The sequence below is a fragment of the Bos taurus genome, chromosome 17 (assembly GCF_002263795.3).
Source record: "Bos taurus isolate L1 Dominette 01449 registration number 42190680 breed Hereford chromosome 17, ARS-UCD2.0, whole genome shotgun sequence".
NCBI lineage: Eukaryota > Metazoa > Chordata > Mammalia > Artiodactyla > Bovidae > Bos > Bos taurus.
Window position 1 is genome coordinate 37484164 of NC_037344.1, and position 4953 is coordinate 37489116.

A 4953-nucleotide genomic window follows, 5' to 3' on the forward strand; every position below is an offset into this window, starting at 1 on the left:
TGGGAAGTAATGGGTTGCAGCTTCGCCAATTGCAGTTTAGGTTGAGAAGGTTGTTCTCTTCTGCTCAGATGGCTGACTGACGTCACCAGTCAACACAAGTGCTATGCATGGTACTGATGGGCTGGCGTGAGTCCCTTGCATCGTCCCAATCCATGAAATGTCAATGTCGCCAACAGCCTGAGATAAGTCCCGACTGAAAGGGTGAGACAGAGGCTTGCAACTTCAATTTGCCAGACATCCCTGTAATTATAATACTGAACCACTTATTAAAAACTAAGTGGTTTCTGTCCTGTAGAAAAGGGCAGAATGTGATTGTCAGTGTCCCATTGGAAGAGTTGATCAATATCCTTGGCACTGTGGGAAACAGTGCAAGGAGTATGACCTCAATCAGCTCTATTACATGGCCTGGGGTTAGGACACTTGGATGATCTGGGTCACAGCCCCTTCATCTGCTTGACTTGGATCCTGCATATGGGGACTATCTTTTTCCTTTGGAGAGAAAAATCGTCTGCCTTCATCACACTTCCATACCATGGCATGATGGTGTTGAGACTCATGCAAGTATTTCCTTCTTTCCTTCGGAATTTTCCCTTCTGCCTCTAATTTAGTCCGAGCTTGCCTCCTCTTAAATATAAGGTGATACTGTTTGGCACTGATGTAGAGAGGCTCTTCTTCAAGCATCTTCAGCCCAGGGAGAGGGATTCTCTGAATTGTAGGCACAGAGCCAGCACCAGGTACCATCATGACCATCCCTCCTGAATTAACCACATTGCCTGCCACTGGAAATGTCACAATGACAGTCCCTTGCCCACTGCTAGTTGTGTTGGTGTCACCTTCCATAAGAACAGTCTGTGCTCCTGCCAGACTGGCTGTGGGGATGGTGATCATGCCTTGCTGTAGAATGGTGCCATCTGCATTAACTGGCTGATAGACAATGGTCTGCCTTTCAGCAGTCTGTGCCACTTGCTGCCCCTGGAGAGCAATCTGCTGCTGTGTCTGTGTCTGGCCAGCAATGATGGCCGTCTGGGGCTGCTGGATGATGATCTGCTGGGTCTGGCACTGCACTTGCACAGCCTGCCCACCCTGGATCTGGATCTGTCCTGGTGGGACCAACTGTATCTGCTGCAAACCCCGTGTCCCAGACACAGGTACCTGCATAAAGGTTTGACCTTGTCTACCAGGAAGAGCTTGGACCATGATAGTTGGCCAGTTGATGTGACTAACCAGCCTCCACTGACCTGTACCAATAGTGGCTGCCCTTGGACCTGCTGCTGAGTCTGTCCAGCCTGTACAATAGTCTGCTCTGTTGAACTATTGCTGTTGGCTGTATAGTGTTTCATGGTCCCTCCAAGTCAGAGTCCTGTTTACAGTCAGTTTCACCCTGAAGATCCTAGAAGACTGCCAGATGCACTCCATGCCTTACTCCCCCGATTTGCTGCCTATGCTTATTGGTTCCAGTAGGAGACCCCGAAACTCAATCAGAGGCTCCAGCTGCTGCCACTGACACCACTGCCGCTGCTTCGGAAAATAGCAGCCCTTCCTCCCAAAATCATGTGGGTATGGACAAAATTACATGACATATTGCATACAAGATTATATTTAAGCAATATAATATCTAATCCTTATTAGACATTAAACCACAGAAGGACAGTATCTGTATCTTGTTTATGTATAATTTTTTAACATCTGTTGCTCAACATATAATAATATTTTTAAAATATTGAATCAATATAGGTTGGCTGAATCTGCATTATAATTGTGCATCTGAGAAAATGTTCTTCCATAAGAACATTAGAGACATTTAACAAAATCACATACAAAAGTAGTGGTAGTAAAACAACTCTGAGGACTCTTTTTAAAAAGCCTAATTTTTTTTAGCACCTTTTAACTTCTGGTGTGTAAATCTTCCCACTATGGTGAAAGTAAAGTTGTTAATAGACGTCACTGAACTTAGACTTCAAAATTCACTCTCACATCATTTACATAAATGCACTTTTCTGATGCATGAAAATATACCTATCTAGTTCTGCAAGGAGATCCAACCAGTCCATTCTGAAAGAAATCAGACCTGGGATTTCTTTGGAAGCAATGATGCTAAAGCTGAAACTCCAGTACTTTGGCCACCTCATGCGAAGAGTTGACTCATTGGAAAAGACTCTGATGCTGGGAGGGATTGGGGGCAGGAGGAGAAGGGGACGACAGAGGCTAAGATGGCTGGATGGCATCACTGACTCTATGGACGTGAGTCTGAGTGAACTCCGGGATTTGGTGATGGACAGGGAGGCCTGGCGTGCTGCGATTCATGGGGTTGCAAAGAGCTGGACACGACTGAGCAACTGAACTGAACTGAGCTGAGTTGGCATTTATATCTCAAAGATAGAGATATGCAAGAAGGCAAAGTGGTTGTCCGAGGAGGCTTTACAAATGGCTGTGAAAAGAAGAAAAGCGAAAGGTAAGGGAGAAAGGGAAAGATATACCCAACTGAATGCAGAGTTCCAGAGAATAGATAGGAGAAATAAGAATACCTTGTTAAATGAACAATTCAAAGAAATAAAGGAAAATTACAGAATGGGAAAGATTAGAGATCTCTTCAAGAAACTTGGAGATATTAAGGAACATTTCATGTAAGAATGGGCATGATAGAGTACAGAAATGGAAAGGCTTAACAGAAACAGAAGAGATTAAGAAGAGGTAGCAATAATACAAAGAAGAACTATATGGAAAAGGGCATAATGACCTGGATAACCACAATGGTGTGGTCACTCACTTAGATCCAGACATCTAGAGTATGAAGTCAAGTGGGCCTTAGGGAGCATTACTACAAACAAAGCTAGTGGAGGTGATGGAATTCCAACTGAGGTATTCCAATCCTAACAGATGATGCTGTTGAAGTGCTGCACTCAATATGTCAGCAAATTTGGAAAACTTAGCAGTGGCCATGGGACTGGAAAAGGCCAGTTTCCATTCCAATCCCCCAGAAGGGCAATGACAGAGAATGTTCAAACTACCATACAATTGCACCCATTTCATATGCTAGCAAAGTTATGCTCAAAAGTCTTCAAGATAGGCCTCAGCAATATGTGAATCGAAAACATCCAGATGTACAAGCTTAGTTTAGAAAAGGCAGAGGAACCAGAGAACAAATTGCCAACATTTATTGGATCATGGAGAAAGCAAGAGAATTCCAGAAAAAAAAAAAAAAAAAGAAAGAAAACATCTATTTCTGCTTTCATTGACTATGCTAAAGCCTTTGCCTGTGTGGATCACAACAAACTGTGGAACATTCTTAAATAGATGGGAGTACCATGCCACCTTACCTATCTCCTGAGAAACTTGTATGCAGGTCAAGAAATAACAGTTAGAACTGGACATGGGACCACTGACAGGTTCAAAATTGGGAAAGGAGTACAATAAGGTTGCATATTGTCACCCTACTTATTTAACTTATATGCAGAGTACCTCACGTGACACGCCAGGTTGGATGAATCACAAGCTGGAATCAACCTCAGATATGCAGATGATACCACTCTAATGGCAGAAAGTGAATAGCAACTAAAGAGTTTCTTGATGAGGATGAAAGAAGAGAGTGAAAAAGCTGGTTTGAAACTCAATATTAGAGAAACTTAGATCATGGCATCTGGACCCATCACTTTCTGGCAAATAGAAGGGAAAACAAAGGAAGAAGTGACAGATTTTGTTTTCTTGGGCTCCAAAATCACTATGGATGGTGACTACAACCACAAAATTAAAAAAACAAACAAAAAACAAAAACAAAAAAAAAAACTTGCTCCTTGGGCAGAAAGCTATGACAAACTTAAGCAGTGTATGAAAAAGCAAAGATGTCACTTTGCTGACAAAGTTCCCTATTGTCAAAGCTATGGTTTTTCCTGTAGTCTGTTATGGATGTGAGAGTTGGACCATAAAGAAGACTGAGTGGTGAAGAATTGATGCTCTTGAGTTGTGGCACCAGAAAAGACTCTTGGACTTCAAGGAGATCAATTCAGTCAATCCTAAAGGAAATCAACCCTGAATAATCCTTGAAAGAACTGATGCTGAAGCTGAATCTCCAATTCTTTGGCCACCTGATGTGAAGAACTGACTCATTGGAAAATATCCTAATTTTTTGAAAGACTGAAGGCAAAAGGAAAAAGGGTCAGCAGAGGACAGGAGGGTTGGATGGCATCATTGACTCAATGGACATGAAGTTGAGCAAATTCTAGGAGACACTGGAGGACAGAGGAACCTGGCACACTGCAGTTCATGAACTCACAGAGTCAAACCCAACTTAGTGACTGAAAAACAGCAACATCAAATCTACTTGGCATTTATACCTGTCTCAGATAAACTGAAAGTTGTTTGAAAGCAAATTGTAGTCAAATGTTTATTTTTTTAATGTCTTATAATGTTTCATAGCATATTTTGAGTGAATGTTTTAAGTGGAAAAACAAAACAAAACAAAACTGATTACAAGGGAGGAGGTTTAGCTGTTCAATTTAAACTCAGCTATCCACTGATGCAATCAATGAAATACTGAGTTTTTTTCAATTCAACATCTCACTTTGGTAATTTACCTAAGAGCCTCCCATGAGACAGCAAAATGATTCTTCAATTAAAATGAGTGCTTCTTTATGGGTATTATTTTCATGTTCAATACCACACTGGCTGTGACAATAGATATTCCAGTTCCTGTTTGTGTAAACTTAAGGACTCATTTAGCTTATCTAAGACTCAGCTTCCTCATTTGTGAAATGAAATCATAGGTATCTACCTTAGAAAGATAGTGTAATTGTGAAATGAAATTCTGTATGTCAATGGGTTAGAATAGGTTGACACACACTATGGACTTAATAAATGATAGCTATCATTAATTTCATGGATAGCTTCTAAAAGAATAGTGAATAACTATTTTTAAAATGCCTACAGATCTTAAATGAATTAAAAGCACTGTTCTTA

The 4953-nt window shown here is 41.2% G+C and overlaps 1 pseudogene; it reads right to left on the bottom strand.

Moving 5' to 3' along the window:
• Positions 1–411: 411 nt before the first annotated feature.
• On the bottom strand, positions 412–1420 carry LOC512119 (nuclear transcription factor Y subunit alpha-like; annotated as a pseudogene).
• Positions 1421–4953: the final 3533 nt, after the last annotated feature.